Here is a 22,740-nt window from a genome sequence, read left to right on the forward strand (position 1 = left end):
CTCCGTCTAGTCATTTCAGTCCTCACTCGCCCACGGAAAAAAAGTCCTCAAGAAACTAATCTCCGCGGATTGCAGTGCATAATTTTAATATTCCACTTGAATTTCGCACCAAACTCGAGTGTGACTCTCTTCCCAAAGATGCAATAGTCACCAGGGCCTGTCTACCATCCAAAGAGTGGGTGTCGAAATTCACAAAAGTAACCGTTTATCTTTTAATATCGTCTGAAATTGGAGCCAGAAAAGCCTTGAAAGAGGGCCTGTAAACATTCTCAAATACTCTCAGTTGGTGTGCAAATAATTTACACGAGCACAAGTGCTGAGTACTTGAAATTTTATAAAGTTCAAGTGCTCACTTGAAATAATTTGGTGTTTATCGAGATGGTCAAGAAGTGGATGATTCGAAATGATGGGTCGCGGCAGCGAAACGGAGCGAGGAGACAGAAAAAAAAAGTGGCACCTCCAATAAGCCCACTGAGCACCTCCCTGCTGCTGCTCGACCCACTTTGTCCACTACTATCGCGCTCCGGTTGTTTGATGGACGTTCAAAATGTTTTTATAATGACATTTGTTAGTGCCGAGAACTGGAGGGGGCGGAAAAATTCATGATAATGCTTTGCCTTGTGTCGCTTGGTTTCAGCTTATTGTTCATTACGTACAAATGCTGCAGTAATTGAGGCATGTAATGGACAATTAGATGATACTGATGCCACGCAATTGTCCATGGGTGGTAATTACATGCAACGACCTTCCTGTCTTTTTGGAATTTGGAATTTTTTGTAAAAGGTAATTTGGAGGAATGTGAGGGGTCGAGATAATTCCGTCTAATGCGGCATCTATTGTTCCTTTGGTACGATTTTGGTTCGGTAATTGACTGGCTACGCCAATCAAGGGAACATGTCAGGCTTCGGTTCCCATGATTCTCGTTTGATAAGAGTCCTTTTTTGGGAAAATCTGTGACAAATTACGACGAAAACGGGGCAAAAGTTCCATTAGTCCCCTAGCCCATTAAGGGCTCGAAGCAATTTCAACGACATTGGGAAGATAACGTTGGTGTGATAGTTGATAGACTAGACCCAAATCTGGTCTCCATATCTCGCAGTAAAACTCCACACGTGGCTTCATATCCGGGGCTCTCTAGCAGTTGTAAAACTTGTCTGTTACAAAGACATCAGAATCCACTTAAGCTTATGGGAAACAAATATGACACGAATATTACGCTGGTAGAAATTCGGAGTAGTTTGATGGAGAGAAGGTCGGATTTCTCAGAAAATCCATCTGATCCAGCAAAGCCATAAAGAAGTTGATCTCAGAAAGATGAATTTCATTCTCAGTCTCTCCTTGTAAAATTGTCCAAGTGTGTAGTGTGGAATTCGCACCCACTAAAAAAGCACCCCCACCTCTCGCATGCCCTTGCCCCACGGGACCACCATTTAGGCATTACTTCGCGGGGCGGGCTTGCATTCCGTCACTCTGCAGTCTTCCGCTTATTTGCTTCCTTCAGCAGCTCCATTCTGTCTTTAGGGTAGAGCCTCTCTCTCTCAGGAGTTGGGTTTGTATCCGCACATTGTGTGAATGACTAAAGTCCAGTTTGTCTCCGACCTGAGCATTTCCCGGATTAAGTTTTGGGGGCTCACCCCGACTGCCAGGGCCTCGCTCAGGCTTCTTCTCTCCTCCCGGAATCTCGGGCACTCAAACAGCACATGCTTCGGGTCCTCTGAGATCCCACGACATTTGCAACAGTTCGGGAAATCATCCACATCGATACCATGCATATACGTTGCGTAACAACCGTCTCCAGTGAGAAACTCCGTGAGGTGATAGTTCACGTCCCCGTGTCGTCGGTCAAGCCATTCCCTAATATCAGGAATAAGCTTGTATGTCCGCCGACCCTTCGACGACCCCTCTCATCGTCGTTACCAGAGTCTATGCGACTTCTCTTTGGCCGTTCGCCGGTGATCTGCTTCCGTTCCTGATGGACCTGCCTGCCTCCGTCTATACAGGCATCGCATCTCTCTCGCTAATAGGTCAATAGGGACCATCCTTGCGATTACGAACACAGCATCATCCGAACTAGTTCGAAATGCGCTGCATACCCTCAGCGCAATCAGACGATAAGCAGAATTTATTTTCCTCCAGTTCTATACATTGTCCAAAGCCTTCGCCCACACAGGCGATGCGTATAACGAAACGGACCGCACGACCCCAGCTATTAGCAGCTTGCTACACTGTTTTCGCCCACCTACGTTTGCCATCATCCTGGCAAGGACCGTGGTGGCCTTTGTAGCTTTTTCACAGGCGTACGATATATGCCCTTTGAAACTCAGCCTGGCATCGAGAGCTACACCAAGGTATTAGATGGTCGGCCTTGAGACGATCATATGGCTCCCAACCCACATGCTGATCGTATTTATTTTCCGGCGATTTGTAATGAGGATTGGCTCCGTCTTTTCCTCCGCCGAGCTCAGTCCGGCCCCCTCAAGGCCATGACCGACTCGGTGGTGTAAACCTCCACATCCTCCGAGACTTTTGCAACGATGACTATGGCCAGGTCATTTGCAAAACGTAGCCTCCTCTGCTACAGGAAGCAAGAGCATCCCATTATACATCCCGTTCCAGAGCAGAGGACCCAACACCGAACCTTTTCTGTAGAAGCCGTGGACAGGTCACCTGAGGCGACCTTTGCCCCTGCAACTTCTTCATAACAAGCCTGTAGGCCATGCTCCAGAGGTTTATGTTGGCATCCACACACAGTCGCCTTAGATAATCTCTTTTGAATGACTTCCTTTATTCTGCCACACAACGACCTATAATCCCGTTCGCGCTCCTCGTGATCAGGTCCTGGATCGTTGGAGCTGCCTTCTTGCTCCATGGCATGCCGATCTTAGTTCCGCGATTTCGCTATTCCACCAATAGTTTGACTGTTTCCTTGCAAACTCTCGCCTCCGGAACATAGTAGCGTCGCATGCCTCGGTCACCCATCGCGTAATTCTTGATGCCATTTCAATCGCCGTGCCATTCAGGTCGTCATGACCCACCAGAGCTTCAGAGAGCGTATCCTGCTCGAACGCCCTCGTCGTCCAGCCCGGCATCCCTACTCGCTTTCTGCGAGCATTCAACCCGCCACTTGGCCCACCAACGGCTTTAGTAAAGATCGCCTGGTGGTCGCTGTGGGGGTAATGGTCACTGGCATACCAGTTAGTTCCCTTTGCCAATGCAGTGGCCACGTACCTGAGGTCGCAGGCCTCTGCCTCTGAACGTAAATGAGTTCCCAACATTGGCAAGTACAACATACAAATCGGCAAATGCCTCGAGCAGGATACGTCCTCTCTCATTTGTCCTTCGGTTACCCCACCCACAGGCCCAGGCATTGAAGTCACTCGCTATGATTTTCTGGGGTATGACTCCTTGCGTCCACCACCAAATGGTGAAGCATCTCCCCGTACCGCGCACGTGTTTTGCTAGGAGGAGCGTAACAGCTGTAGACATGAATGCCGCCCATCTTTGCTCTCATGAAACCAGCTTCCGGAAATTGCATAACCTCCTGCATGGCCTGCCCGTCGCACGCCCACATCGCTGCTTTACCGGTCTGGTCCCTGGTCCAGACACCACCATTGTAGTTGCGATAGGGCTCACAAATAATGGCAACGTAAATTCCCTTCTCTCGGATGGTCTGTGAAAGGAGGTATTGCGCCGCCTCACACTTGTTGAGATTGATTTGAATCAAGCCCTCAGTTGTTAGTGCTGATATTTTGCTGTTCGAATCCATTTGATTGTTTGAGTATTTGCCCCAAATTCAAGCGTTCACGGACCACAGCCGTGGCAATTGCCAGCATCATAGGAAGTCCTATCCCTCCAGCCGTCTTTTCCCCTCTTTAAACTGCCTGCCTACCATCAGCAGGCAGCCGCCGAAAGTTCCATGTGGCGGTTGTGCCGTCAACCACTAGAGACGGAAGACCTAGGCGTCGTATGGTTTGGACGAACCAACTCAAGGAATTTATCGTCCGCGTCTATTACCGTGTCACGGATTTGGAACGGAATCTATCAGGGTACAAACACCGACTACATGACGCGTTTATAACCCGATTTCCGGAGCTAAATCATGTCCGGAACACAACGTCGTCAACCGGTACCAGGTGATAGTGAATCACAGCCGAGTTGCTCAACCAACTAGGCAACAAATCTTCCAAGAGGCAATACAAGTACTCCACTTGTAAGGCATTCCATGAACCCAGTAATCAGGAGAAGCTTTGTAACTAGGAATGTCGACCCAATTTATAATAAGGCTTTGACCGCGTTTCAAGTCGCATTCACAGAATACGTTAAGATTCTCCCCGACGCTAGGCCAAACATCCCAAAACTAAAGCTTATTTCGGTAGCTATGAATATCATTGTTGCCGTTGATAGAATTTTAGCTGATCGTTTGGCTAGCGAACCTTCTCCTTCGTCGTGATTTCATCTATATCTTTGCAGATTATAGTGATCTCCGGTCTGCTACCCCTTATGCTGGCTTCCTGCCCTAACGACTTTCCGATTTGGCTCAACAATTTGTCTACGGTTACATCCTTGGAATTCTTAAGCTCTAACATAAAATCTCCCTTGTGGAACAGTCTAATGCGGCTTCTGCCTTCACTCTCCTGAGAATGTCGACATATGACCCTTCACCTCGTTTGGAAATGATTATCATCTTCGGTCTTATCTTCCTCCGATCGTTTCTTCTCCGCGGTTCCACTTTCTTCGAGGCTTCCACATCCGCCTTTGAAGGTCCGGTCCCTTTTCTCCAGGTCGCCGCTGCATCAATGTCGCAGGCAGCTCCAGTCGTAGTTATCATGTACTCCGCCTTTTTGGGAGTTGAATATTTTTTTCTTTTCGGGGTTTGTTGGCTTGTTGAGTCGTTCAGTTTTTGGTGCAGCCTCTTCCCCTTTGTATTTTGGTTTCTTCCCTTTTGTATTTTGAGCAGGCGTTACTTGAGTCGGCTAGTCCACTTTTCGGTTTTCTCTCTCGTTCGTCCTGGGTCTTGCCGTACGCTAAACGAATGCGTCTTATCATGGCCCTTACATTCTGGTGAATGTTCCTGCGCTCCTTTATGGATTCACACAGCTCCATGATTTTTTTAACCTGAGCAGTGAAGGCAGCTCCAGACTGATCATTGCCTAAAACATAGCTCGGGTGATTCGGCGCCAAGAATTCTTCCTCATCGAAGACTCCCGCTTCAAACTTCCCACTGGGGGTAGCGATCGCCTGTGTGTGATTGGATCTGCGAAGAATCGAGCTCCTTCGAAACGGGTCCGTTACTGGAGCCAATTCCAGTCCCTCCCGTACGCTTGTAACATTAGATGCCACAGTAGCCAAGGTTCCCACTACTGAGGCACTGCCGGTACTGGGTTTCCGAAGCCCTGCACCGTAACTTTATTCTCCTTCTGGTTCTCCATGTTTAGTTTTATTTCTGGGTATCCTTCCCATAGCCAATTTTTTCCGCGGGCACGCATTTTTTACCCACTTACCCGGCCCGGCGATACCATGCCCCCTTAATCAATCTATTGACCCACCCCAGATTCGGAACCAGCTCTATGATCGCATAGAATGCTTTCCAATTACCTGAATGAATATTTACAAAGATATCAGGCTTGAAAGTTTTTTTTCTTGTTGTTATTTTGAGGTTAATCAAGTTTATCCACTTACTCTTGCTGCATTGACGATCTTGCCACTCACGACATCTTATAAGCTTTCTTTGACCCAAATTTAAAAACATTGATGCGGGTCCTTTTGCCCGAAATTAGCCAAAAAAAGCAAAGGCTTTTGAATTGTTCAACATTACAAGTTTTATCATCTGCAGAAGGTCCCAGTGTCGCCCCTGCACGATATCGCAAAAAGAAGTCACTGGAGGTTAACACTGGCAAATAGGGTAGATGATCTAGCAAGGCTATCGAATTAAAGGGCCGGGAAATCGTCATTCTTCACTGCTAAATGCATGCGCTCATTGCCGTAATGCAGCATCCATGCAGTCAGGAGTTTCTCCAGTCAGTACAGAGGTTTGTTCTCTCGGCTTTTCATAAGGAGTCTACATTTTTGGGACCATTTTTCTACATAGTTTACTCAATGACAAATGTATTGGAATCGTCTGCAGAGACAATGTTCCTAAACTCAATTCATTAATGTTCTCATCAATACGTGGGCTGAAAACCTTTACAAAAGCGGTTAATATACAAAAATAGTGTCGTCTTTAGTGCGTCATTCACTTAAACAAACCTCAACATTTCATGAGTTTCCCAAGGATTTCTCCTAAGCATTACCAAAAATTTAAAATGAAAGATTCCCTTGGAATATATGATTCCGTTTTATTGGCTAAAAGTATTTGGTAATATCTACAAATACGTATTTCGAGGATACCTCTCCCCTTGTGACCGTAGTCAACTCGGATAGTCACCCTGACCATCAGCAACATCCATTAGATATTCTTCTACGAAAGAAACTTAAATCGATAATCGAAGAACCCGAGAATTGGTCCTCGCAAGCTATAACATGGAACCCAGGGACCACCTGAGAGGAATTAAAGTAGGGGATGAATTCCGTGTATTGGGTTCGGTGTCCAGAAAATGCTTAATGGCCATCTCCGACAGTCTGGCCTCACCACTTGCCCACACCTCCGGCGCTAGTTTTCCGCTAGCGAAATCACCATCCGCCAGCGCCACACATAAGTGGCTCCTGGCCACGTCGCTGAGGGGTTTCGCAATTCGTGGACCGTCGGCTGGCTGTTCCTGCGTACTTTTCTTCGGATGTTGCTTAGCGTCTGAGTTCATGCCCACTCTTCTCCGCTTGTGATCTTGCTCGATCTCTTCTTGAGATCGATTGCGTTCAGAGCGCTTTCTGCTCGTTTGCCAGACAATTGCTATTGTATTCCTCAACAATCGCCTGGTATTTAGCGAGGTCTTTTTCATCCCGCTCGTCGACAGTACCGACCTTCTTATTCTTAGCTATCTTGCTGAGAATGTGCATGCCTTTCTGGTACTGGCTCTTCAACAGGACACCAGTGGATCTTCGCTTCTTAGTCGGTTTCTGCCGACCGACGTTCTTGTCGGTTTTCACTTTTGAGGGATCCCCCGACGTCGAAGGTTTCGGGTTAGGAGTACTATGTCTGGTACTCGCTACACCCGATTTGACGGCAGGGGATTCCAGGCTGGAAATCGCACATGCAAAAGCGGAGTGTCAATTTTTTTTCATATCAAATTAAAGGTCTCGGTTAGTAGTTTCCGAAGCCGGTCCTAATTTTGACATTTGTTGGAAAGGTGGGGAGTGCGGGGGGTTGAAAATGATCATTTCTGAAAAACAGGCAGGAGGCTGCCACTGTATGGTGCCTAGGCCTCTAAATACCCTCAAATCTCCTTATAAAAGAAATATATGAAACCTTTCATACCTGAGGCGTTTAGCTTCCGGTTTCCCGACTTGTTTGTATCTGTTGTAGGTTAAATTCTTCACATTTGCTAATAACATTAAACTCAGAGTGTGAAGAATATGAAGTTGACTATTATCAATACAGGGCTTTCCATTAAATGATTTATTTAAATCACAACTTCTTCTTTTTCTGTAGCCTTCGTTCCGTTCTTGGGGATCGTCGTGATCGGTTTCGCCATTTTATTTTACCAGATACCAGATCTGGATTTAATTTCGAGGCTTTTAAATGCCCATCTAGCGTGCCAAGCCAACGGTGTTTCGGTGGGTCTTTTGGTCGCTTACCATTGACTTAGTAAGTAAATTCTTGTTAACGCGAATAACCATCGAAGACGCCTTCCTCGGAATTTCTCTACGATCGGTGCAAATCCATTTCGATCGCGAATATCCTCAATTCGGATGTAATCAAAACGTGTCACGACACCCGTCCAATGCAACATCTTCGTCTCCATCACCACAAGACACCGTTCATTGTGTTTTATAGTCGGCCAACACTCAGAACTATAGAGAACGGCAGACGGACGACATTTTAGATTTGAGACGTTCGTTGATACGTCGATCACAAAGAACACCAGTTGTGGAATGCCACTTGATCTAGGTCGCATTAATGTGTGAAACAATTTCATTACGCAGTCCTCCATTGGCTGATAGCATTGACCCGAGATATTTAAGTTGCACAGTTCTGGATAGGTTACTGCAGCTGACAGCGTTGAGCAATTTAAATATCTCGAGTCAATGCTATTAGCTAATGGAGAACTGCGGTATGCTCCTCACAAAGGGAAACTCAAAACCTTTTATACCGGCTTCAAGCTTCCGGTTTCCCGAATTGTTGTGTTTTTAAAATTGGTCCCAGAGTAGTCTGGGAAGAATGTCCACACTGGCTAGCTCGGTCACCAGGGTAAGGGTCTTATTTGAAACTGAAGTTGCCCATGGTATTCAGAGTTCGTATACTAAAGACCAAGCTCCCCATCCGTCCTATTAGCACCTTCTCCAATGCAGAGAGGACAATCCTAACTGTAGTTCGCGTATCTATCGGACAAACCTCGTCTTTACCTAATGATACGAATTTGACTATAAAAGCATTTCTTCCAAGCAAAGGAGAGCTAGTTTGAAATGATCTCCTCTACTGCCAGATAAAGGATACACTATAGAAGGAGTGTACGACCAGCTATGTACATCCACACACCAAAATGGAGACAATAATTGATCAGCGAAATCATGACTATAAAAAAGAAAACTAAATTACCTTTTGACTGTGCGCAGGCCTGTCAGCCGATAATTTGTAAAACAATGATGATCCCAAGGAATTGAAGAAATCCTGAAACAGCAACTATGATCTGTACAGGTTACATCCTAGACAACTATGCTAGGTTTCCAATCACTTCATGTTCCGCGGGAGTTCGTTTCCACAGAACAACAAAAGGAACAGACCCGATTCTCAATATATGACCTATCTACTGCCACTTTCGCCATTTACACCAACTATGCTGGACTTCAACTCCCTTTATGCCCACATATCATCGTGCTTTAGAGTTTGGTTCCATTGCGTCACAAAGCCAGCAATGGAATCATATTATCACATTCACATTCTAATCAAGATTTTAGTCCGTACCTAACTCCAGTACGAGACAATATCCCCCCTCTTCCCCCAAACCTGGAAATTTTCGAACGACCCTAAGGAAAGGGTACCAACCGGATTCATATTATCAAACGAAGTTATTATTATTAAAGATGTCAATAACAATTTCAATCAAGCACCGAGGCAGGGGGCCTGTCGATTGATGGCATAATTACAATTATATACGGAATGTAGCAAACTTCAGAATTCGACCCAACAATTAGTTTCTTCGCATAACAAATTCGATAATGAAATTAGATTCCATTTGAATTATTATGTAAAGTAGTATGGTATCGAATTATGGAACAAATTAATTCCTCAGTTTAAATGTCATTTTAGTTTGCTTTCAATCCAATTATTATTATTTGTAACACGGAGGAGGAGGAGGAACTGAGGCGTGGAGACACTCACCGCAAAGACCTTATCAGCTTCTCGATGCACTGAGCTGTTTTGCTGGCTTTAACAGATGGAGGTTTGCAAAAATTCCTAAGTCCTAATCACCACTGAAGAATGCTTTCACGGTATCATCTCCCAAATGTCTCTCCGGAAAGCGGACTCCATTCCTCCTTTTGATTTGCGAACTATAATAGTAGAACCATTTCCATGTCCATTTCATTACTCATATTAGGGAGATGGACATTATAAAGTCTCCCCTGTAGCTACACGTATCCAATATGCATGTAAATATCAACGCCAATTTCCCAACTGACCTGATTTCCCAGCACTAACAATCAGAAAGCACTGACCATCATTCATCAGCTTCTCCCTGACTCGTTATAATATTCAATCCCAGAACGCTTCAACCGAATCCACAAAGGAAGGAACTAAATCAATCAACCCAATCTCGAGGCGTCAAATCACAATGCATTAAGTTACCTTCGTCATCATCGGTGGCTCAACATTTCAGTTAAGCACGGTCTGCTGAGCATCTGACCACTACCTCAGTCGGTTCCTGCCTAGTTCACCTCCGTAGGTAGACGATGAGATGATGGCTAGACAATACAGAGTAAAGCAAAGATAATTCTCGTAGCTGGAAAAGTACCTGGCATTGCCCTTCGCGGTTGATCTCAGATATCACGGAATGTGTGCTGTTGGTGCCGGAATTCGAGATTTCTAGGCTTTTGGCGTTGGTCGAATGGACTATGACTGAAAGTTAAGCTAAAGTGACGGAATTGACGTATTGAATTCTGATATATAAATGGATTTATGAAAAGCTGATAGGAAATGAAATCTGATAGGATAATTTCGAGTGGTTCATACCTGAGACACAGGTCTACTGATTGTCGCTGAATAATAAAATTTTTCACATCAAATACTATAAATTTTCATGATTTCTCCTTGGATGGCGTTATAGTATTTGTAGGAAAAATAAGGCTCAAGATATCCTTCTTGGTTCCCTTTCCCTTGGCTCTCTGAGTTATTATTTTTAAAAGCAGATCTAAAAAGGATACCAACTGGTCAGGCAAATGCGGAAAAACTCTACCGACGTAGACAGCAGCGTACTTCTTAAGACGAGTGCGGAGACGAAGACCCCTTAAAGACATATACTCAGGAAGCAGTCAATACAAAAGGTCCATGTTCATGACATTGAGATTTTCAATCGACACCAAACAGTGTATCATTTTTCTTTGTTCCTGTCTTGGAGAGTGTACCGTGGAAGTATTTATTTATTGAAAACAATAGACACCCTGAAGCCCTTGGATCTACCAGCGGATTATGGGCACAGAGAGGACGTGCCACAAGTACCGAGAAACCAACGAAATTAGCGAAAGCAGAATTATCAGTTTTTATGTTAGGCTCGTTCTGGAAGCCTCTGAACTAAAGCAGGTAAGGGGGTTGAAAACTTTACGCGAAATATGGCACAAATCCAAGGAATATTTTAAATCGAAGAGTCTTGTCTAAAGCGCTAACTTTCAGAAACTACAAATAAATCGTTTAAGTTTTTTATAACCCACGAAAGGAAGGACCTACTTGTGGAAGCCGATCAAGACTACAAAAAGATACATGACCACGAAAATGGCAAGCCAACAGGTCCCAAAAATACTAGAGAACACGGTTTTGTAGAATATAAAGTAATCTAGCCAGTAAAAGACTATTAAAAAAAAAAAATAAACCAAACTATAAAAAAACCAGCCTGGATGGCAGACCAGTCAAAACTGGAAGCTTGGCACTTTAGGTGTTTATGTAAGAAACTCTAAGAGACGAAACACAAGAAACACCGTTTTTCTACGATGCCTGAGAAGGCAGTTAATTCACATGATCGACTATCAACAATGAAGATGATAATGGTAGAATTTGCACCAAACTTCTCAGTTTAGATCCTTATATTATGTTTTGTCATAATGCCAAATTTGGTACCACCATGGTTGGCTAAAGGGTGCATTTTCTATGCCAACCTACCATAATTAGTTTCATTTGAACAACTATCAAAATGCAATGACATTCGAGGGCCACATTTTATACAGAGGCCTGCTTTCGGGTTTTCCGATTGAGTGATTTCTTAGAATAAGTTTAATCTCAATGCGCAATGCTGACCACATTGCCTCCTAGTGTACCGTTACGGTCTTGAATGAAGTGCTCTAACACACTTCAAGGCCCTGATCCAATATGGATTGTTGCGCCAACGATTATTATTATTATTATTAAGTTTAATCTCAGATTAAGCCAGCTTTTTGACCTCTTATTCCTCTCGTTCACAATCGACGTCAACATTGAGACCTGTTCCAGAACGTACTAAAACGAATCTTCCAGCTGGTTCCCCAGGCGCCTTCTTTCAATCCCCTTTTGCATGTACGAGACAATTTGATGCATACTTGGAAGTCTTTCGACAGGCAGCTCGACCTGCGAAGTGATGCATTATTTGGATTTTTGTCAAAAACCCTTTGACGGCCTTATCGGAAACGGAAAGAAGACCAAAGCGAACGTGCTAAATTGCACATTTTCGCTTGGCGTGGTAATCCACTAACCTGGCACTGAACATGTTCAGCTCATCAGGAAATCATGTCACTTACTGCATGCATGGAATGTCATAGCCTCCACATGCCCACAGTCCACAACAATAATTGCAAGCATTTTCAAACAATAGCATGTGACAGACAACAAATAGACATATGGGTGGAAGATATTCTGGAGAACGAGGTGTTTGACATTATTACCAAGCACATCCAAAGCAATAGCGCCAAAGAATATCGACAAGTAGAGCGTTGGCGACTCTTGTTGGTGAAGCAACGACCACACGTGAATGGGATTGAACACGGAAATTGGGACTGCTCTCAATTTGATAAAGCTCAATGGAATCTTCCCAAATAACAAAGACGGTCTAAATTGGAGGGCAGAGAAGCGAAGACGACTCGAATTGACCATCATCATCGAAAAGAGAAGGTGGCATACAACAAAATTCACTGGTAAGTCAAATTCAATACGAAGCTAATGAACCTTGGAGTGAACGTCAATCGACTTTGGTGTCCTCAACCCCTAGAGTTCAATCTAACAAAATCTGACAACAATACGGCTGAATACTTCTCCTGGAAAACGGACAAGTCCTTCAAACAAATGGCCAAACGACCTATGGAAGAACACTGACGACGTCATAACGAAAAAAAACATTTCTGCGGTCCTGAAAAGTAGTTCACACTGTCCCCGAATTGCCGACTCTACCTCTATCTCCATGGATCAGTGTGTTGACAGAAGCAGATATCCAAACGGTAGCCGGTAGTCAGGTAAAAATAAGCTGGATCTCGTGTAGAATCAGCAAGCAGATATTGTCCAAGCCGGGCTTCAGATGGTTTAAATACGTATTTACCGGCCGTTTCGACAGGTTCAAATAATGTAGGAAATATGAAGGAAAAGCTGACATAATCAGAGAATACAAAGCTGACCCAGAATATATGTTTTTGTAAAGTACATAAATGGTGACCAGGATCATTCCGCAGACAATACCTAACTTTTGAAAGTAACTGAAAGCTAAAGTTGATCCAAATTAGGTTTTACCATGAGACCCTGCAAAGAGGCTTTGCCAGCCTGGCAATCAGCCCCAGCCTCACAAACCATATTTAAGAAAAAATTAAGGAAGCTTTAATCTGTCAACTTTATTACAACTGCAGCATCGGGGTCTAAGCCAAAAATCGAACTCACAGGTGAGCAATATGGAGGTGTGGAAATCAAGCGATCAAAATCGAGTTGCCCTGGTCGAATTCAAGGAACGAAAAATAGCTGCAGTTTATATTTGCAGTTGCTATGTTCGAAGATAGCAAGTATTTTGGTTTGGTACATTAAAAATCCAAACCTCGAAAATTATAGCCGAAGATTTGAACGCTTAAACCATTGAATGATCCTTTGAAGCTATAAACATCAAGGGCTGTGTCGATACCCGACTGGAGGTACGTAGGTACTATATTAACGTTGAGACATAGCTTTTGGATTTTGAGCTCCACGAAGGCTACTCTATCTTTCGCTGGGACAGAAGCCAAACAGGTAAGACTCCTTCTGGATACGTTCTGATCATCCTTTTCGCTTCCTCATATGAGTATGTTATCGTACGTATTTCTCTTCAAGCCTGGTCCACTTTAGTTTTTTGTGTATATTTCTCCAATCTTGGCCCCTCTTCTTCGACAGATTATCGAAACTCCTAATTATAGTTTTCTATTTTCTTTTATTCTTTGTGATGACATTCAACCACCTATGCTCATCAGGCCTAACCTTCCCCGATGTCAAGCTCTTCTTATAATTCCTTCCCACTTCTCTTCCTTTATGTATCTTCATGAATGAGCTCCCCAATTCAACCTCTCTAGGAATTACTTAAATCACGGTCATGATCTTGTCCTCTCTAACTTGTCTGTGGATTATATTTTATTATATTATTTTATTAGTCAAAATGCTCCTTCTCAGGTCATTCTTGATGCCCATCATTCTAAACTTGAATTCCATACTCAAAGCACTCATTTCCCAATTTCATCTAAGTCACAGGCTCTTCTCCTGACTCGTCTCAATTATTGTGTAATTTGCTCTGTAATTGCAGAAGAGCAAATCCGAAGAGGATTTCGCTTTATTGACATTTGATGTCACAAATATTGTATTTCGGGAACCAGCTGTCTCCTTCACAATGTCCTCCCTTCTGTACTTCAAAGTTGCTTATTCATGAACATCAGAAGAGAGCACACTGATGAAAGGTGCAGTTGGTTCCCAAAATAGAGTAGTTGTGAATCCAAATAAGAAGCCAAAAAATTTGAAGCATTTACTAACAAATAACAAATCTTATTTTCCTGGATATAAAAAGCTTCTTCTTCTTTTCTCCCCCATCTGAGTGTAGCCTGTCTTTTGCAATGCAAAATCAGGCCCACATAGATCTTTAGCACTTTGAAATCGTGCACGATGGAAGGAGTGATTCCCGCCCAGTGGAAGAGGTTGGTTCTGCTCCATCACCCCGTCTATCATTGGGTGAAATACAGCAGGTTGCTTACGGTCGTCCAGTTTCGACGAGCCATTTTTACGGTCGATGCAGTAATAGTGGCCATAGATTGGGTTCGGTAAGCGTCGGCCGTTGCGAAATGATGCACGGTGGTGACGCTAGATGTCAGGAATTCGACCAATTGGGATTGGATTAAGAGCACCTTGGCAAACCGGGTGGACTTAGTTCGGATACTTCAGAGTTACCTCTTCTTCTTCGGTATGTAACGGATGACTGGACCGAAAGAATATGTTGTGGCAACAAACGTTCCCCAAGGTCCTTCATTGGGGCCATTGTTGTGGAACTCAAAGTATAACGGAGTGCTTGGCCTTCGCATACCAAAGGAAAGAACGTTGATTAATTTTCCACTTCTCGGTGGTGGTAGTTGCAGAGCACCCCGAGGATGTGGAAGTATATGGAAGTGAAACTATTCATGCCATCAAAGCATGGCTGTGAATGATCAAACTGGGGCCGAAAGCCACTTCGATTACACGCGAAAAAAAGCAACAAAGGCTAGTTCATCTCTAGCAATGATCTTCAAGCGAATGGGACGCAATGCGGGCTTCCCAAAGGCTACCCAGCTAGCAGTGTAGAGTAGATGGCAGCAACGGTGGGAAGCTATGGGCGAAGAAGTGGGTGTGGTTTTAGTAGATGAGAATACCACACACTGTTGCAACCCGGCACTTTTGCGTCTTTTCAAGATTTCCACCTCCATTCATACAGAAAAGGGAGAGATAAGCGGTGTTTGGGAGGGGATGAAGATTATCCTGTACGACGATTATCCAGGAGACCTGGTGGTCAAAGTGTTCCACTCCTCAAAATCAACCAATAATTTGGACCGAATCAACGCCGCCAACGAATGGCAGACGAACCAACGGAGACCCCCTCGGACACATTTCGATACACGACTAGAAAAAGCTTGATCAACTTATCAAAACCAAGCCTATCGATGCTTCCAACATTCACAGGACAGACGAGCTAGAATCAAAAGTCGGAGCTGTGGGAATGAAGACCTGTCTTCAGGGAACTGACCAGGGAAGTATTCAAAATTTGCTTCACACATAAATACTGGCAGCCATACAAGAGTTGCCTGTAGAGGTGTAACTCGGTCTCACCAGACCCAAACAGTATAATATCAGTCATGCTAAGAGAACAGCAAGATAGGGTTGCTCCGCGGCATGTATAGATTTATAGGAGCTATATTTCGTTTCGATATGTACCGCATTCGGTATAAATCCAAACAAAACATTGCTAATGCTATTTACCACCAAAACAAGAATACTCAGATTTCACCTCCCGCGATTAAAAAACGACAAGGATTATCACTCTCCTCCAATGTAAAATATCTTAGTGTGGTTATGAATCTAAAATTAAGGATATTTTTTGGGATGCCACAGCTGTGGTCCATCCTCTCCCAACGAACGGTTCTACTGTGTCGTGACGAGTACTGAACAAGAAATACAAAAGACTCAAGCTTAATGGGAACCAAAGAACCGCATGATGCAGGTGATACTTTGGCTCTGCAGTTCTGCCCGGAAGATGCCCTTAACGTACTCCAACGTCTCCTTCCCCTGAACCTTCATGTTAAATACGATTCTATCGTGCAGCGTTACAGGACTCCGTGACTCTGGACGCGGGTAGCAAAGCTTCACGGTCGAAGTTATTATCCTAGTCGAGTACAATGGCCGAATGCACGCCATTGCGATCGAGTTAGCCATGATTTCGAAAAACAATTTTTGACGGCGAAGATTGTTTGCAAGAGGCGGCACAGGACCGTTTTCTTTCCCGCTTGTCTACGCTCTTTTTTCCACTCTTTTCAGCCTTCGTTTCGTTTGCGTGTCGTTGGTCTTTTCGCGTTGTAACTGCCGCGGCAGTACGAGTGCCGCCGTTTTGGCTTAGGAGCCCGGGAATGTGGTTCCGACAGCTCGAGGCCCAGCTCGCTTTGACCGGCATAAAGCATGGGCGTCGCACAATTCGCTGGTCGGGCTAGATGAGAAGACAATTGAGCTCGAGGACCGATAAGAGACTAAATGAGCAGCTCACAAAGCGCCTGTCAGTAAGTGAGAGAGCCGAACCTAACAGCTTACTGACAGAGCTCACGCTAGATCACCGTATAAATTCCTCGTTGATCCGCACGTATAGCAAAAGGCAGGTAGAAGTGAGTCTAGGATTTCGATAAGCGTTCTCTTGGCGCTTCATTATCGCGAACATCACAATTCCATCTTAGGTGCAGACTGTTGTACCTGCATAATAAGACCCTCATTGACCCCACAGCTTCCCTTAGGTCATCAGGAAGAATTTCATCCTGCAAGCCCAACACACTTTCTATCGTTTTTTTTGAAGACATTTATGACACATGTATTCGTGTACATCTTCAAAAACATGACTACCGTGTGTATTCTCTCTGAGTCCATTAAACAGGATATTCAGCACCATATGAACACTCCTGGCTCTCCTATCTTTTCTAAGGGACGCCTACCTCAGAATCTCGCAGTTGCGCAGAAAGAGTTCTTAAGCAAAGTATTTACAGACCTTCAGTGAGTTGTTAGTCTTCGCCACTTCACATGGTCGCTAAACCTAATGGCGAATGGAGTCCTTGTGGCGATTATAGACGTCTAAATACCCAAATGATTCCAGACTGATACCCCATTACACTCATCCACGATTTTGCACGCTCTATCGCAAATTGCCACATTTTCTCCACCTTGGAATTAGTCAGGAAATATCGCCAAATCCATGTATAATAGCTCTTGAAAGTATTTAGCAAAACGGCAACATGCACACCTTTCGAACGTAGAGTGGGTTTTGGACTGTGCAATGTGGCGAAAACTGTTCAGAGATTCATCCTCTCTGTGCTGAGAAACCTTCATTTCTGTTTTGTTTATTGAAAGATGTTCTGGTCGCGTCTTCTTCTGAGTTCGAGCATTTAGAGAATCTCTAGTATATTTTTCAACGTCTTCTTCAGGCCGATCGGATTACTCAACGTTGAAAAATACAAATTCTGTCAAAGTGCAAACAATCTCAAGCTTCCCACTTCCGAAAACAGTTAAAGATCTAAGGAGGTTATTGGCCATGTTAAACTTCTATTCTCGTTTCTTGCCCAAAGCCGCCCGCAGTCAATCAGTCCTTATCGCCTATTTTTCTGGGCCCAAAACCAAAGACTTCCGCGTGATCGCGTGGTCCTCAGAGGTTATCGAGGCGTTTGAGACCACCAAGCAACAGCTTCCTGGAAACTATACTTCTGGCATTTCCTTAGCGAGAAACAACCCTAGCCGTATTTCTCGAGGTCGCCTTAGGTGTTGCACGTCACCATAAGGTAAACCAAATCAGGCGGCTTCTTTTCCAAGCAACTGAGCCACGCTCAAGGGAATTACAGCATTTACGGTCGTGATTTTTTAGCCGAATACCTCACAATTAAATACTTCCGGTATTCCTTTGAAGGCAGGCCGTTCACAGTGTTTACGGTCTATAAGCTACCAATTTTTGCTTTGAAACAAAAGCCCGACAAACCGTCCCCTCGCCATCTTCGACACTTGAGCTCTCCGGGGTGGTCAAGATCCCCCGCAGACGGATGACACAGTTCTTCAGAGTCTTAGGGCCAACTCTAAATACACGTTTAAGTAAGATATGTCTTCGGCTCAACAAGACAAGGACCAGCGCCATATATTCCAGCCGATTCCCGTAAGGAAGTTTTTCACGCCTTTCACGATCTAGCACACACAGGCATCCGGACAACAAATCCGTTGATCACCGCAAAATTATTATTTGTGGTCGTCCATGAGAAGGACATTGGTTCTTAAGTCAGAGAGCGCATGATATGCCAGAAGTGCAAGAATACAAAGAATGTAAGAAAAGATGTAGGCGTGTTCCATCGGTCCACCAAATGTTTCCACACAATTTCCCTCAATTTAATTGATATTTTGTGAGATTCCCATGACTTCAGGTATTGCTTCACAATCATCGATAGGTTCAGACAGTGGCATGTGGCGGTACCTCTGAAAGACTTTTCTGCACAATTGTGTGTTGAGGCAGTCTGTCGCGAATGGATTCCACCATGGTTTTCTTTTTTGAAGGGTTGGCTACGGGGAGCTGCGCCCTTGGAAGTCTCTCGGCGGACGCAGCTTGCACCACGTTGATGAAGGATGAAATCTACTTACACGCCTTGGTAGCGCTAAGTCAAAAATGGTGGCCCTCTTAGAACAAAACCCAATCACTAAAACTACAGAGGACGATACCGTCAGAATCGGCGTGTCCTAGAATTGGCATCGTCTAACTTGCGGAGAAAAGAGAAGTTCTTTGGCGAATGCTCAGTTCTAGCTAAAGCCAGGCGGCGAAAACTACTTAAACAGTTTTCTGGCGACCTCATAGTAATGCCTGGTTGTAAGCTGGGGGAGCTGTTATTCTTCGAGCTAGCCTTGGACGTTATAGACGGAATGGTCCTGCTCACCGTGCCTTTCCAACAGCAATTTCGGCTTTAGGGATTTGTGGTATCGAAGCGGCAACTACAGTGCTAATTGGGCTCTTTGAAATGGTCACATTCATCTTCCTACCCTACAGACAACAGAACAAAGCCCAGCTGCTCCTTGGCGATCAAGTTTTCGAAGTCCCTTTTGATTCGTTCCGGGACTATTTAAGCAAGTTTCCCACTTCCTACGGGATTCTAATTGTCACAGTCAAAACTGGTGCCTTTCTTCCGAATCTTAACGATCATCCACTTCTTCTACTCACTGGCAAGGACCTTACCTTCCCAAGTTAAAGGATATCCTTTTTTCAGGATTGTTACGGGAAACTTACCTTCAAAATCGAAATGCTGGAATGTCTATCCAAGTGGACATCTGCCGTGTAAGGAGTTCTGATAGTCAAATCTTCCCACTTTCAACTTATTGGCTTGATTTCACCTGAACCTATTACACTTATTGGAAATGATGCAAAAACGAGCTGTGGCGCTCAGGAAAATTTTACACCAGGAGAAAGCAACCAACGTGTCACGCACTGATATCCGGACCTGCACCGCAATTTTCTCGCCAGAACTACAGAAATCACTTGCAGGCGTTCACTTTTTCAATACTTCCAGCACCAAGCATGAATCCACCGCCAACTATCCGCACAGACCTCACTCTTCAGGTCACACTCGACTTGACCGCAGGAATTCCGATCTCGGAGTTTTCACTGAGATTCAGGTTGTGTTCCGATCTGAGGCAGAAAGGCAACGCTCGCACCGAATGTAAACACTTCACCAGACTCCGGGCAAAATACTCTTTCCGCCAGGCAGCCTGCAAACGAGAGGAAAACGCATCTGGCACGCAATCAGAATCCTCGACCGTCAAATCATCAAAACAGAGCCCCGCAAAGACGCCACTTCCTCCACAGAGCGAAGACTGAAAGTTGTGAAAACAGCGGGGGCAGTCACGGAATTTTTCACTTTTACACAGGAAAACTGCGAGCATGAGCTGCCCGCGAGCACCTGTTCACTGCGGCCCCGATTTGCAATGCCTCCGGCACCTTCTGATGTCCTTTCACCCGCTCGTCGTGTCACTGTCGCACAACAAACTCCCTCGCGCCCTCCTATCCTGACCTCCGCCAATTAGGACTTTTCCCGAAACTCATTTGTCGCTCGCTCGCCCCCTGGAATTGGCCAGCGAAAAAGGATGTCCGCAACTCCGTGTCACATGATCCGCTCGAGCGCATCGACCGCAAGCATCCTCCGCCACGCCAACTGGAGATTTCCGCGAGATGCGTTCTTATCAGTAAACAATTCTCGCACAACTTGCAGACGGTCCGGCCGTGGGATCTTATCAGGAATTAGGTTGCCACTGTACGCTCTTGGAAGCTGTCAAAATTTTCTGTACGACCACTGAACGCGCACAAGCCAGCTACACCTCCACTCGCATAGACCGTTCGAAAACGACTGAAACGACTGGGATTCGGGAAGTTGTCAAATCCAATGCGAGCCGTGTTTCGTGACGTTCTGGTGCGTTCGCTGGGCTTGACGTGAGTGGAATCGTGGGGAATGGAGAGTGTGCAAAATGTGGACTGTCCGTGGTCGGTGTGGACGATGGCGTTGCAGATGGGCTGCCAAGTGATGACGAAAGATGTGGATGGTGAGCGCGTGTTTTGTAACGGACAGTTGAGTTTTGAGCGCGAAAAAGTGAATTAAATGACGATCTATGGAGAGAAACGGCCTTTCAAGGACACAGAAATTAAGAGACAATTCTTTTAACATATAATGCAATGAGCTTACCCATCAAAATCACTAAATTCACTAAAACAGATAATTTATCTGCACAAGAACAAACAAAAACATCCGCTATAACAAAAATAAACATTGACCAATTAATAAACCATTCACATTTGCAAACACGAGTTATTTTCAGACCGCGAAAATATAATATTTACACAAGAAACATGCACGTATGATCAGCCTTCCGAAAATATGTCCAAGAGTTGATGAATTTGTATTTCCCGATCTTGAACTGAATAAACTCAAAATATCTGCAATGTTCATGCGTAAGCTGCGTCTGGAGATAAGATCGCGTAATCTATTTAGCATTTGGGGGAAGAATTCACATAATTTCCGGAAGAAAAAACTTGTCTTGAAATTATCTTAAAACTATTATCTTATCAGCACAGCAGCTAAGTAAATAATTTGCTGAATAATTTTTTAGATAAATTTGGGGTAGATTAACATTGTTGGCTTACTGGCATACACAGATAAATATGGTCGATGAATGATGCTTTGAATAATTCATATCTATAAATTGGAGATTATATTGTCAACGGTTCAAATGAAGATTAATGATTATTTGAAATGCGGAAGCTTGGTAATTTGTGGAAAGTTTTTTTTTTTCACAGCTCCCAGAGATGTTAATACATGAAAGTAACATTCAGCGAAGGGCAGGCTAAGTAAGGTATCTGATTTCATTTGATACCAGTACAAATGTTCTCTATTTTGTAAAACATGGCCTAAGGCAGAGCATGGATCAGCATAGTGTAAAACAATACTGAGAAGACTAATTTAGTGGTGAAAGACTTGAACGACAGCGTGAGAAGTATCATCCAACGCCCAACGGATCTAAATAAGGCCACCTCGTGTGAAGATATCCAGGTCCAATCAAAGAGCTCAGTCCAAATTGTCTTTAACCACTCGCACTACCTAGCAGCCGCGGGCCTGAGATGGCGAAGGCTTACAAGCTGTGCCAAATCAAGGAGAATTTGGCCCGCTTATAACATAGCCCGATCACGAGAGCTCCTGTGCCAGACGCGTGCAAATGCATTCAAGATTACGGCGGTCTGCACGGGGCACTGGCCCATAGGGGACCATGCCGCTAGGCTCGGCATACCCTACAACTCGCATTGCCGAAGCTGCGGAGAAGGAAGGGAAACCCTCATGCACTTTCTCTGCGATTGCTCAGCTCTGGCTAGAGTCAGGTTACGGACACTGGGCAAACCATTCTTTGGGGACCTCAGTGAGATTTCTAGTTACAGGGTCGCAGAGCTGCTTTCCTTCGTGAATGCTACGGGCTGGCTCTGAGGATCCGAGCCAGCTGGACTCCGCTTCCCTGTTCCTATAACAACAGTCACGGTCTTAGGAGTTTGTGGCATCAAAACGGCGCACCAAAGCGCTAATTGGGCTCCTCGGAGCGGCCACTGATACCTACCTACCTACCTGTCTTTAACCAACTTTTATAAAGCGCATCAGAAAAGCCCAAAATAGAACAAAAATCTTTTTGCTTGATGGTGGAATCAGCACAGGTCAGAAGAAAACCAAGTCCAGTGCAAGCTTAAAAAGAAAATATCCTTGAAGGGATATCTTACACTGATGCGGGATATAGCTCTCTGAGACTGATATGTATATATCGCTCAAGGAGTCAAGCCTCTCGTCTTTTTTTCTGAGGAGGTAGCCACGTCAACGTATGGTATTTTTAACCGCTAAAACTACCCCCGCCTCCCCCACTCCTCGCGAAATTACCATAAGGTATTACAACATGAGGCGGAGTCACCTCACTCTAGTTTTGTTACTTTTTTCCGTACGCGGCGTACGTAGCCGCGTTCTTTTCATCTCCTCTTCCTTTCGCAGTTTGCTGTTAATAGCTGCGATCATGAAGTTGATCATATCCCAATGCTCTTGACGTGCTCGCATTCTTCGCACCAGATTTGCTGGTACAGCACTTTTCCTAGGATCTTCTCTAGGTGCTTCTTCTCTTCCACAAATCTTAGACAGTGGTAGAAT

The 22,740-nt window shown here is 44.6% G+C and overlaps 1 protein-coding gene across 2 annotated transcripts in view; it reads right to left on the reverse strand.

Moving 5' to 3' along the window:
* LOC119650970 (beta-1,4-glucuronyltransferase 1) overlaps positions 1-20,646 on the reverse strand; it is a 339,594-nt gene extending 318,948 nt beyond the window's left edge. For both annotated transcript variants that reach the window (XM_038054230.1, XM_038054231.1), the window contains exon 1: positions 19,305-20,646. The gene's annotated coding sequence lies outside the window, so the exon portion shown is untranslated. The remainder of the gene's footprint in view (positions 1-19,304) is intronic.
* Between the last annotated feature and the right edge of the window lie 2,094 nt (positions 20,647-22,740).

Source organism: Hermetia illucens, chromosome 3 (assembly GCF_905115235.1).
Source record: "Hermetia illucens chromosome 3, iHerIll2.2.curated.20191125, whole genome shotgun sequence".
NCBI lineage: Eukaryota > Metazoa > Arthropoda > Insecta > Diptera > Stratiomyidae > Hermetia > Hermetia illucens.